Genomic DNA, 13,945 nt, shown 5'->3' with positions numbered 1-13,945 from the left:
CACTTCACAAAACAAAAATAGATCAAGCAAGGATGCTAGATCTAAACCAACCAAACAAATCGATCTAACGTAAAAACGTAGATCTAACTATCAAATACAAATATAAACCTACAAAATCAATCCTAAACCCATACACAAAATAAGATCCTAGGCATGTGCTACTACAAATGCTTCGGTACTCACCTTGGCCTTAACGTCGAGAAAACGACATCTACCCTTGCCCGCCCATTGATCTCGATCCGACTAGCTTTCTCCAAGGATGGATGTATGCTTCGGACCGAACCAAGAACTTAGAAAAATATTCTAAAAAGAATAAGAGACTAAGGGCAGGAATTACTTACCGGAAACCCAACCACGACTCTCGACTCGACCAACTTCTGCCCGACTCGCCTTCGCAAGCTTCAAGATCTAACTACCTATCTAAGGTGGGATTTTGGTGGAAAGTTAAAGAACTAATCTAGATTTCGTGGCTTATATATAGGGAGAGGAGTCTTAGCCTCCAAACTAAGGCAAGCATGAGGTGGTGGATAAACATTATCCAAAAGCTTATCGTTATCCACTTTCATTTTTATCCTTATCCAAGCTTGTGTCAACTTACACTCAACACACGCCAAGCTCATCCAAACGTGTGGCACCTCGTGGTCCACACACACCAAGCTGGTGACACACCTACTTACACCACAAGCACCTCTAAGACAAAGCAGCTTCGCGGCCAAAACTGATCCGAGAGTCCTTCGTCCGATTTTTACAGCTAAACACATGTAATGTGGCTTGTCCTTAACCACTTACTAACCTTGTTGTCCCGTATCCAAACCCGTTCGATCATCGCCCGCTTGTCTCGGCCATAACAGCTCCTTCTCGGTAAAACTAGTTTTCTCGATACAATTGATCTTTCCATCGACCAAATTTTTTAACCCTTGATAGCAAACTCAATAACCTTTAGTAAACATTCGATCATGTCCTTTGACCGAATGCATATCATCTTCCCATAGCCTTACTGCCCATTGCCACTGATAGCCGGTCTTTCCCTTCTTGATACTTGACGATAGCCGATAGAAATCTTTAACTCGCTCATGGTTTGATATAGAAAATCAATTCAACCATTTTTCTTTGATCAATCCTTCGGATAAGGCCTGGTTCGCTGATGGCTCCATCGAATTTTTCTTTTCGAAAATTTTTCTAAGTCTCGGCTGCACGGCCATGTTCGCGGCCTTCCGTCCGTATACTAGGTCAAAATCAAGGGTATTACATTCTCCTCCCCTTAAAAAGATTTCGTCCTCGAATTCTAAGCATATACAACTGAAAATTCTCTTGATCTAGTCTGTAATAGTCTTCATCTCTGGAAGTAACCCTTCTCATTCTTTGGTTCTTCTTTCGCGCGTTGACGCTTTGTCTCGAGTATTTTGATAATTACCTTTATTATCAAATAGATTCGTACAATCCTCCTCTTCTTACCATGGTTTTACTAGGAAAATTTGTGTGGGCATCAACTCCATTCCCTTTAGCTTCGCTAGCCATTACTCTTCAATCTCTCTTTTTCAATCTTGATACCACTCTGGGTACACTTCCCTTGTGAAGCACTGCTCAGGCAGCCTTCAGAATTTATTCTTTCATCTTTGTGTCGCTTCCATTACAACTCTGAATTGGTTTTCAGAATTACTTCTCCATCCTTGATAGGCTGGTACGTACTACGCTTCATACATTTTCTTCTTCTTCATTATTTTCTTGCAACCTCTTTGGAGTCTTTAGCTCTTTCTTCTTCTTTCATTAGCTCTTAGCCCAACATCTTCATCTTCTGGTTTATTTCCTCTTTACTTTTACATGTCTTGATTTAGACTTCTTTCGTTGTACAACTATCCTCCTCTTTGCTTGTTGTACGGGTCATTTCTTGTCTTCACCCTCTCCTCAAATATGGTGTAACAGTCCCCTTTGGTTTACACCTTTCAATCCTCTTCGACTTCATGGTCTTCTTCTTCGTCTTCATCTTCGTCTTCGTCTTCGTCTTCGTCTTCGTCTTCGTCTTCGTCTTCGTCTTCGTCTTCGTCTTCGTCTTCGTCTTCGTCTTCGTCTTCGTCTTCGTCTTCGTCTTCGTCTTCGTCTTCGTCTTCGTCTTCGTCTTCGTCTTCGTCTTCGTCTTCGTCTTCGTCTTCGTCTTCGTCTTCGTCTTCGTCTTCGTCTTCGTCTTCGTCTTCGTCTTCGTCTTCGTCTTCGTCTTCGTCTTCGTCTTCGTCTTCGTCTTCGTCTTCGTCTTCGTCTTCGTCTTCGTCTTCGTCTTCGTCTTCGTCTTCGTCTTCGTCTTCGTCTTCGTCTTCGTCTTCGTCTTCGTCTTCGTCTTCGTCTTCGTCTTCGTCTTCGTCTTCGTCTTCGTCTTCGTCTTCGTCTTCGTCTTCGTCTTCGTCTTCGTCTTCGTCTTCGTCTTCGTCTTCGTCTTCGTCTTCGTCTTCGTCTTCGTCTTCGTCTTCGTCTTCGTCTTCGTCTTCGTCTTCGTCTTCGCTTTTGTCATATAACTCTCCCTTTTTGATGTCTTCTTTTAATGAACTTATCGTCCCACATTTCCACGTTTTCGCGAAAGCAACACTTCCTTTGATTCTTCATATACGTCCTAGGCTCACAACACGTTCCATTGTGTGTAACCCAACCTTTTCTTTCTCTACTCCTCTGTCATATAATTTCTTCTCCTTCTTGTCTTCACAGTTCATCTTCTTGCATTTTACAACTTTGATTTTTTTCCTTATATCTTGCTTTACTAAGCGTCTTCCATCCCTTCACTAGCAACTGTTACAAACTTCGCCTTCTCTTTGCTTCAGCTAACTTCTTCTTCAGATAATGTCCTCTTGGCCTCATGATTTCCATCTCACGGCTTTTACGTTACCCTCCTTCTTCTTGGTTTGCATAATTTTTTTTTTTTTTTTTTTTTTTTTATAACATTTGCACTCTCTGCTTCCATGTTAGACTCCAACGCCTCTGTCTCTTCTTCTAATTACCCTTTCCATCGGATTATTCTTCCTAGTCCTCTTCTTCTCTGCTTCTAAGTTGAATCTTCATCGCTCATCTTCTCTTGATTTTTTGGAAATGACAATTTCTTGACACTAAAGCTTGATCATGAGCTCGTGTCCTTCTAGCTCCTCCAATTAACTTCATGCTTTTGTTCCTTGATGATATTAACTCCTTCCTTCGAGTTAATATAACTTCTTCGTGGATCCTTAGATATTTGGACTCCACATCCTTCAAAGTTGTTATTACAACTTCTACGTCAACTCCTTTCTTGATAACTTCTTCATTTGGCTGACACGTTCCTTCAACCTCCTCTGGATCGCCTTTCGCCTGTACTTGACTAATCTTCACTCTTCTCTTGCCAAACTCCTTTTGCAAGTCGAATGACTACTCCTTCTTCTTTGCAAACTTTCTTCACGCTCAACTCATCCTTGCAGATTATTCTTGTCTCGTGAGCAGAATACCTACTCCGCTCTCGCTTCTTCCCAACAATCTCTCATTCTTCGTACGGCTATCTTCTGCTAAATTCTTGGTGAAGGTTCCTTCCTTCATGGATATTGGCATTATAACCGTACTAGGGCTGTTCCCATAATAGATTTGGCAGTGGCTCTTCCTCTTTCATACTGACTCTCTTTTCTTCTTCTGAAATGTGATGTCCTAATCACATGACACCTTGACAAGCTTACTGATCTGTAGGTTGGATCTTGCACGGTACAACTTCTACGTTATCCTGTAACTTCACTCTCGCATATGTGATTCCCTATCACATAAAACCTCACTATACTTGTCACTCCAACCTCTGCTTTTGCTCCCACACACCCCTAAAGCCCCACAAAAACAACTAACGGGTTCGACCTAAAATTCTAGGGTTCAACTAAACTCTCAGATTCTAACTCTTAGGGTTCTCAAGGCTCCTATAAACACTAGAATAACAACCCTAATTCTCTCCAAATCCAACACTCGAAACTCTTAAGCCGACAACACAAACATGGGCTTACCATTCCACATGCCTGGTCGCACTTAAGACAAACAATGCAAACACTACACTACACTATACCACCAATGCAAGCAACAATTTCTCCAAATTAAAGCTAGCCACCTACCAAAATACTATATGCTAGCACTATAAAAATAATGCAAGCATCAACCACACACAAAAGAGAGTTAGAACCTATACTTACCTTCGCCGAAACCTCATAAGGTCATAGAAGTTAGGGTAATCTATTCCTAAGGTATAACACAACTTACTTGTGCCTTAACTTCCTCCTCCTCTGGATTACTAGACAGGGCGGAGTGGATAGACCAACGACTACAAAGACCGAATCGGGTGAGAACTCATATTCTTCGTCCTCTTTGCTCGATCCTTTGCTCCTTTTTCCATTAACTTACTTCACGAAATCTCCTTCTTCTCGGTTGTTCAAGCATACACAACTTCTTGAACGATCTTCTTGCAACATCTACTAGCATGGAGACGCCTTACACCATTATAAGCATGCGTCTGATCGTCCTCCTTCATCAATCACTCGGAAACAACTACTCTGCTCTTGCACCATAACTTAATTTTCTGACTCTTCTCGAAGAAAGTTACCTTTGCAACCTCCACTTTCGTCTTCTACTCCAACAACTTCTTCAACGTATGAGTTCTCCACCACAATTCTTAGCCTTGTCGCAGTCTCCACAAACCTTCCTTCTTTCACCCCTTAACTTCAGATCTGCACCAACATCCAAAGGGTAAAACCTAACCTATCCTATCCCCTCTACCTATAGCACATGGACACACCGGTTTCCTAAAGTTACCTTTGCGACTCATTTTGACTCGATAAAACATATTGAAAACTTGTGTCCCTTGAGCATCTTTAACCATGCTCTGATACCACCCTTGTAACACCCCCGAACCGTTCTAGGACTAAGAACGAAGCAGACGCGTCACATATGATGCCCGTAGACAATCCAACCAAGGTTATTAGAACGAATCTAATACCTTTGTCAATCCATCCGCGGGTATCGTTCCTCTCGTACACGGCCTAAGTCTTTTCAACCCATACCATGTGCGCGAGTTGTGTTAGTCCAGACAAGACTAATATCGAGTGGAACACAAGGCTTTTAAAAAAAATCTCATTTTATTAATTTAAATCGTTGAAAACACTTACAAAGGATTAGGATCCCAGAGCCTAAGGCCCAAATCGAGTCAATAACAATAAATTTAGTTTTACAAATATTTCTTTACAAAGGCAACAAACTCTACACCGGTGTCCAACGCCGTGCTTTCCCAAAAGGTCTCCCAACTAAGGTTACCTGAAAAACAAAAGGTAGAATCTTGAGTAATCTAAGATTACTCAGTGAGTCCGGGATCTAACTATCAACAACCCCAAACCCAATCCCCCAAACAACAATCAAGCACACAACACACAATAAAGCTTAAACAAGCAATCATACTCTATACAGAGTATTCACTACGGAAGCTAACTAACACAAACAAAATGGCACCACAACCATCACACTACTCACTACCAATCCTAAAGGCCTTTACTACTAATAATGCGATTCTGATTTCCCACAAGGCAATGTCTTCTGACCCTTAGCCACAAAGGCTAGAAGGATCACATCCCTTCTCCAAAACCGTGTACAAGGGACCTATTACCTTACGACAAAATTTACTACTTCGTCAAGTAGTGTCCGGTGGTAGCGAACCGCTCCGAGCCGTTGGGACACTCACGACCTCGCCATACACTAGCCATAGAAATGACTAACACCATACTACTTATTACGAGCCTGACATCAAGTCAGTACTACTCACAACCATATCTACTAACATAAACAAGTTAATCAAGCAACAACAGGATTAACTAACAACAAACAAACAATCAAACAATCAACAAACAAGCAAACAAATAATCAAAGAATCAAAGAATCAAAGAATCAAACAATCAAACAACTACACACAAAACGCTCGGTTATCATGCCAATAAATACCAATTATTGACTATGAACAACCAAGCAGCATAACGGCTATACCATCGATAGCCTAACCTCATAAAATTGCATAAGCAATTTCACCACATCACCTAGATCTCAAAACTATACCAAGTATAGTTCCTAAACCTCACACACACTTCACAAAACAAAAATAGATCAAGCAAGGATGCTAGATCTAAACCAACCAAACAAATTGATCTAACGTAAAAACGTAGATCTAACTATCAAACACAAATATAAACATGCAAACTCAATCCTAAACCCATACACAAAATAAGATCCTAGTCATGTGCTACTACAAATGCTTCGGTACTCACCTTGGCCTTAACGTCGAGAAAACGACATCTACCCTTGCCCGCCCATTGATCTCGATCCGACTAGCTTTCTCCAAGGATGGATCTAATCTTCGGACCGAACCAAGAACTTAGAAAAATATTCTAAAAAGAATAAGAGACTAAGGGCAGGACTTACTTACCGGAAACCCGACCACGACTCTCGACTTGACCAACTTCTACCCGACTCGCCTCCGCAAGCTTCAAGATCTAACTACCTATCTAAGGTGGGATTTTGGTGGAAAGCTAAAGAACTAATCTAGATTTCGTGGCTTATATATAGGGAGAGGAGTCTTAGCCTCCAAACTAAGGCAAGCATGAGGTGGTGGATAAACATTATCCAAAAGCTTATCGTTATCCACTTTCATTCTTATCCTTATCCAAGCTTGTGTCAACTTACGCTCAACACACGCCAAGCTCATCCAAACGTGTGGCACCTCATGGTCCACACACACCAAGCTGGTGACACACCTACTTACACCACAAGCACCTCTACGACAAAGCAGCTTCGCGGCCAAAACTGATCCGAGAGTCCTTCGTCCGATTTTTACAGCTAAACACATGTAATGTGGCTTCTCCTTAACCACTTACTAACCTAGTTGTCCCGTATCCAAAGCCGTTCGATCATCGCCCGCTTGCCGCGGCCATAACAGCTCCTTCTCGGTAAAACTAGTTTTCTCGGTACAATTGATCTTTCCATCGACCAAATTGTTTAACCCTTGATAGCCAACTCAATAACCTTTAGTAAACATTCGATCATGTCCTTTGACCGAATGCACATCATCTTCCCATAGCCTTACTGCCCATTGCCACTGATAGCCGGTTCTTCCCTTCTCGATACTTGACGATAGCCGATAGAAATCTTTAACTCGCTCATGGTTTGATATAGAAAATCAATTCAACCATTTTTCTTTGATCAATCCTTCGGATAAGGCCTGGTTCGCTGATGGCTCCATCAAATTTTTCTTTTCGAAATTTTTTCTAAGTCTCGGCTGCACGGCCACGTTCGCGGCCTTCCGTCCGTATACTAGGTCAAAATCAAGGGTATTACATTCTCCTCCCCTTAAAAAGAATTCGTCCTCGAATTCTAAGCATATACAACTGAAGCTTCTCTTGATCTAGTCTGTACTAGTCTTCATCTCTTGAAGTAACCCTTCTCATTCTTTGGTTCTTCTTTCGCGCGTTGACGCTTTTGTCTCGAGTATTTTGATAATTACCTTTATTATCAAATAGATTCGTACAATCCTCCTCTTCTTACCGTGGTTTTACTAGGAAAAGTTGTGTGGGCATCAACTCCATTCCCTTTAGCTTCGCTAGCCATTACTCTTCAATCTCTCTTTTTCAATCTTGATACCACTATGGGTACACTTCCCTTGTGAAGCACTGCTCAGGCAGCCTTCAGAATTTATTCTTTCATCTTTGTGTCGCTTCCATTACAACTCTGAATTGGTTTTCAGAATTACTTCTCCATCCTTGATAGGCTGGTACGTACTATGCTTCATACATTTTCTTCTTCTTCATTATTTTCTTGCAACCTCTTTGGAGTTTTTAGATCTTTCTTCTTCTCTCATTAGCTCTTAGCCCAACATCTTCATCTTCTGGTTTATTTCCTCTTTACTTTTACATGTCTTGACGTAGACTTCTTTCGTTGTACAACTATCCTCCTCTTTGCTTGTTGTACGGGTCATTTCTTGTCTTCACCCTCTCCTAAAATATGGTGTAACAGTCCCCTTTGCTTTACACCTTTCAATCCTCTTCGACTTCATGGTCTTCGTCTTCGTCTTCGTCTTCGCCTTCGTCATATAACTCTCCCTTTTTGATGTCTTCTTTTAATGAACTTATCATCCCACATTTCCACGTTTTCGCGAAAGCAACACTTCCTTTGATTCTTCATATACCTCATAGGCTCACAACACGTTCCATTGTGTGTAACCCAACCTTTTCTTTCTCTACTCCTCTGTCATATAATTTCTTCTCCTTCTTGTCTTCACAGTTCATCTTCTTGCATTTTACAACTTTGATTTTTTTCCTAAGATCTTGCTTTACTAAGCGTCTTCCATATTACACCCTTCACTAGCAACTGTTACAAACTTTGCCTTCTCTTTGCTTCAGCTAACTTCTTCTTCAGATAATGTCCTCTTGGCCTCATGATTTCCATCTCACGGCTTTTACGTTACCCTCCTTCTTCTTGGTTTGCATAATTTTTTTTTTTTTTTTTTTATAACATTTGCACTCTCTGCTTCCATGTTAGACTCCAACGCCTCTGTCTCTTCTTCTAATTATCCTTTCCATCGGATTATTCTTCCTAGTCCTCTTCTTCTCTGCTTCTAAGTTGAATCTTCATCGCTCATCTTCTCTTGATTTTTGGAAATGACAATTTCTTGACACTAAAGCTTGATCATGAGCTCTTGTCCTTCTAGCTCCTCCAATTAACTTCATGCTTTTGTTCCTTGATGATATTAACTCCTTCCTTCGAGTTAATATAACTTCTTCGTGGATCCTTAGATATTTGGACTCCACATCCTTCAAAGTTGTTATTACAACGTCTACGTCAACTCCTTTCTTGATAACTTCTTCATTTGGCTGACACGTTCCTTCAACCTCCTCTGGATCGCCTTTCGCCTGTACTTGACTAATCTTCACTCTTCTCTTGCCAAACTCCTTTTGCAAGTCGAATGACTACTCCTTCTTCTTTGCAAACTTTCTTCACGCTCAACTCATCCTTGCAGATTATTCTTGTCTCGTGAGCAGAATACCTACTCCGCTCTCGCTTCTTCCCAACAATCTCTCATTCTTCGTACGGCTATCTTCTGCTAAATTCTTGGTGAAGGTTCCTTCCTTCATGGATATTGGCATTATAACCGTACTAGGGCTGTTCCCATAATAGATTTGGCAGTGGCTCTTCCTCTTTCATACTGACTCTCTTTTCTTCTTCTGAAATGTGATGTCCTAATCACATGACACCTTGACAAGCTTACTGATCTGTAGGTTGGATCTTGCACGGTACAACTTCAACGTTATCCTGTAACTTCACTCTCGCATATGTGATTCCCTATCACATAAAACCTCACTATAATTGTCACTCCAACCTCTGCTTTTGCTCCCACACACCCCTAAAGCCCCACAAAAACAACTAACGGGTTCGACCTAAAATTCTAGGGTTCAACTAAACTCTCAGATTCTAACTCTTAGGGTTCTCAAGGCTCCTAGAAACACTAGAATACCAACCCTAATTCTCTCCAAATCCAACACTCGAAACTCTTAAGCCGACAACACAAACATGGGCTTACCATTCCACATGCCTGGTCGCACTTAAGACAAACAATGCAAACACTACACTACACTATACCACCAATGCAAGCAACAATTTCTCCAAATTAAAGCAAGCCACCTACCAAAATACTATATGCTAGCACTATCAAAATAATGCAAGCATCAACCACACACAAAAGAGAGTTAGAACCCATACTTACCTTCGCCGAAACATCATAAGGTCATATAAGTTAGGGTAATCTATTCCTAAGGTATAACACAACTTACTTGTGCCTTAACTTCCTCCTCCTCTGGATTACTAGACAGGCCGGAGTGGATAGACCAACGACTACAAAGACCGAATCGGGTGAGAACTCATATTCTTCTTCCTCTTTGCTCGATCCTTTGCTCCTTTTTCCATTAACTTACTTCACGAAATCTCCTTCTTCTCGGTTGTTCAAGCATACACAACTTCTTGAACGATCTTCTTGCAACATCTACTAGCATGGAGGTGCCTTACACCATTATAAGCATGCGTCTGATCGTCCTCCTTCATCAATCACTCGGAAACAACTACCCTGCTCTTGCACCATAACTTAATTTTCTGACTCTTCTCGAAGAAAGTTACCTTTGCAACCTCCACTTTCGTCTTCTACTCCAACAACTTCTTCAACGTATGAGTTCTCCACCACAATTCTTAGCCTTGTCGCAGTCTCCACAACCTTCCTTCTTTCACCCCTTAACTTCAGATCTGCACCAACATCCAAAGGGTAAAACCTAACTTATCCTATCCCCTCTACCTATAGCACATGGACACACTGGTTTCCTAAAGTTGCCTTTGCGACTCATTTTGACTCGATAAAACATATTGAAAACTTGTGTCCCTTGAGCATCTTTAACCATGCTCTGATACCACCCTTGTAACACCCCCGAACCGTTCTAGGACTAAGAACGAAGCAGACGCGTCACATATGATGCCCGTAGACAATCCAACCAAGGTTATTAGAACGAATCTAATACCTTTGTCAATCCATCCGCGGGTATCGTTCCTCTCGTACACGGCCTAAGGCTTTTCAACCCATACCATGTGCGCGAGTTGTGTTAGTCCAGACAAGACTAATATCGAGTGGAACACAAGGCTTTTAAAAAAAATCTCATTTTATTAATTTAAATCGTTGAAAACACTTACAAAGGATTAGGATCCCATAGCCTTAGGCCCAAATCGAGTCAATAACAATAAATTTAGTTTTACAAATATTTCTTTACAAAAGTAACAAACTCTACACCAGTGTCCAACGTCGTGCTTTCCCAAAAGGTCTCCCAACTAAGGTTACCTGAAAAACAAAAGGTAGAATAATGAGTAATCTAAGATTACTCAGTGAGTCCGGGATCTAACTATCAACAACCCCAAACCCAATCCCCCAAACAACAATCAAGCACACAACACACAATAAAGCTTAAACAAGCAATCATACTCTATACAGAGTATTCACTACGGAAGCTAACTAACACAAACAAAAATGGCACCACAGCCATCACACTACTCACTACCAATCCTAAAGGCCTTTACTACTAATAATGCGATTCTTATTTCCCACAAGGTAATGTCTTCCGACCCTTAGCCACAAAGGCTAGAAGGATCACATCCCTTCTCCAAAACCGTGTACAAGGGACCTATTCCCTTACGGCAAAATTTACTACTTCGTCAAGGAGTGTCCAGTGGTAGCGAACCGCTCCAAGCCGCTGGGACAGTCACGACCTCGCCATACACTAGCCATAGAAATGACTAACACCATACTACTTATTACGAGCCTGACATCAAGTCAGTACTGCTCGAAACCAGATCTACTAACATAAACAAGTTAATCAAGCAACAACAAGATTAACTAACAACAAACAAACAATCAATCAATCAACAAACAAGCAAACAAATAATCAAACAATCAAAGAGTCAAACAATAAAATAATCAAACAACTACACACAAAACACTCGGTTATCATGCCAATAAATACTGATTATTGACCATGAACAACCAAGCAGCATAACGGCTATACCAGCGATAGCCTAACCTCATAAAATTGCAAAAGCAATTTCACCACATCAAATAGATCTCGAAACTATACCAATTATAGTTCCTAAACCTCACACACACTTCACAAAACAAAATTATATCAAGCAAGGATGCTAGATCTGAACCAACCAAACAAATCGATCTAACGTAAAAACGTAGATCTAACTATCAAACACAAATATAAACATGCAAACTCAATCCTAAACCCATACACAAAATGAGATCATACTCATGTGTTACTACTCATGCTTCGGTACTCACCTTGGCCTTAACGTCAAGAAAACGACATCTACCCTTGCCCGCCCATTGATCTTGATCCGACTAGCTTTCTCCAAGGATAGATCTAAGCTTCGGACCGAACCAAGAACTTAGAAAAATATTTTAAAAAGAATACGAGACTAAAGACAGGACTTACTTACCGGAAACCCGACCACGACTCTCGAATCGACTAACTTCTACCTGACTCGCCTCCGCAAGCTTCAAGATCTAACTAACTTATCTGAGGTGGGATTTTGGTGGAAAGCTAAAGAACTAATCTAGATTTCGTGGCTTATATATAGGGAGAGGAGTCTTAGCCTCCAAGCTAAGGCAAGCATGAGGTGGTGGATAAACATTATCCAAAAGCTTATCTTTATATACTTTCATTCTTATCCTTATCCAAGCTTGTGTCAACTTACACTCAACACACGCCAAGCTCATCCAAACGTGTGGCACCTCGTGGTCCACACACACCAAGCTGGTGACACACCTACTTACACCACAAGCACCTCTACGACAAAGCAGCTTCGCGGCCAAAACTGATCCGAGTGTCCTTCGTCCGATTTTTACAGCTAAACACATGTAATGTGGCTTGTCCTTAACCACTTACTAAACTTGGTGTCCCGTATCCAAACCCGATCATCGTCCTCTTGTTTCGGCCATAACAGCTCCTTTTCGGTAAAACTAGTTTTCTCGGTACAATTGATCTTTCCATCGACCAAATTGTTTAACTCTTGATAGACAACTCAATAACTTTTAGTAAACATTCGATCATGTCCTTTGACCAAATGCATATCATCTTCCCATAGCCTTACTGCCCATTGCCACTGATAGCCGGTCCTTCCCTTCCGATACTTGACGATAGCCGATAGAAATTGATATAGAAAATCAATTCAACCATTTTTCTTTGATCAATCCTTCGGATAAGGCCTGGTTCGCTGATGGCTCCATCGAATTTTTCTTTTTGAAAATTTTTCTAAGTCTCGGCTGCACGTCCACGTTCGCGGCCCTCCGTCCGTATACTAGGTCAAAATCAAGGGTATTACAACAACCCCACCACATCCACCACCAAAGCCATAACCACGGCCACCACCACTAGCGCCTTCACCACGACCTACACCACGTCCACCACCAAAGCCAGGACCAAGGCCACCACCACAGCCTTCACCAATTCCACCACCAAAGCCAAGAACAAGGCCACCACCACGGCCTTCACCACGACCATCACCACGGCCACCACCACCACGACCACGGTGACCACCAAACCCACGACCTGGAGCAGCAGAGCCATCAGAACCTTGTGATCCATTTGGATTCATCTACCACGATTCATCATTAAGAAATAGATATGTGAGTAATATAAAGCACGAGTTTCTTATTACTTAAAGGAGTGTACCAAATAAAAGATATTCCATATTAATGAACTCATGAAAAACCCTAGGAAATGAAAAACCTACTTAAAGATCTGTTATTTTAAAACCCTAGCTTCCTTACCTTAGCGTTGAAGAAGGTAACGACATCGTAAGCTTCTCTGATGGAGAGAGTTTGTACGAATTGATAAAGTGGAGATGGTGTAAGAAGGGGAGCTGAATTACCGGCTGTAGCAGTGGCTGAATTACTACGTGACAGACTTCTTGATGTCCAACCTGACGAACTTCCCAATAGACTGCCTGAAGTACTTTTTGGAGAGAACCAGCTCGTACCAGTTAAGGAGAACTTTGATATCCTTCTGATATGTGCAAGAATCAGAAACAAAACATACTTTGGAGCTGACCACTGGAACTAGAAGTGATGCATACATTCAACGAGCCGGAAGATCATATCGTTGGAATGGGACCGTTGCACTCTTTTTCCCTTATCTAGGGTTTTTCCCAATGGGTTTACCTAGAAAGGTTTTTAACGAGGCAACATCCTTCCACATATCCTCCTATTCATATTTTAAGGAAGAAGATCAAAGAAAGCCACTCTTGTTTCGAGCTAGTTCAAGACATGGTTCAGGGAACCTTTCCATAAGTCAATTACCACTCAAAATGGATCTTTCCATAAATGGTTCAAACCAAA

At 41.4% G+C, this 13,945-nt stretch overlaps 1 long non-coding RNA gene across 2 annotated transcripts; it reads right to left on the bottom strand.

Annotated features, from left to right (window-relative positions):
- Window positions 1–10,694: 10,694 nt before the first annotated feature.
- Window positions 10,695–12,134, bottom strand: LOC147934329 (uncharacterized). Of its 2 annotated transcripts, none has more exons than XR_015570921.1 (3): window positions 12,046–12,134; window positions 11,888–11,969; window positions 10,695–10,888 (listed from the first exon to the last, which is right to left on the bottom strand). It is a non-coding gene; the product is annotated as an uncharacterized LOC147934329 (long non-coding RNA). The 2 variants fall into 2 exon arrangements; XR_015570922.1 differs by having other exon boundaries at window positions 11,888–11,974; window positions 12,046–12,128.
- Window positions 12,135–13,945: the final 1,811 nt, after the last annotated feature.

This window comes from Camelina sativa, chromosome 11 (genome assembly GCF_030686135.1).
Source record: "Camelina sativa cultivar CO46 ecotype springtype chromosome 11, ASM3068613v1".
Lineage (NCBI taxonomy): Eukaryota > Viridiplantae > Streptophyta > Magnoliopsida > Brassicales > Brassicaceae > Camelina > Camelina sativa.
This window is presented reverse-complemented; position numbering and strand designations above follow the sequence as displayed.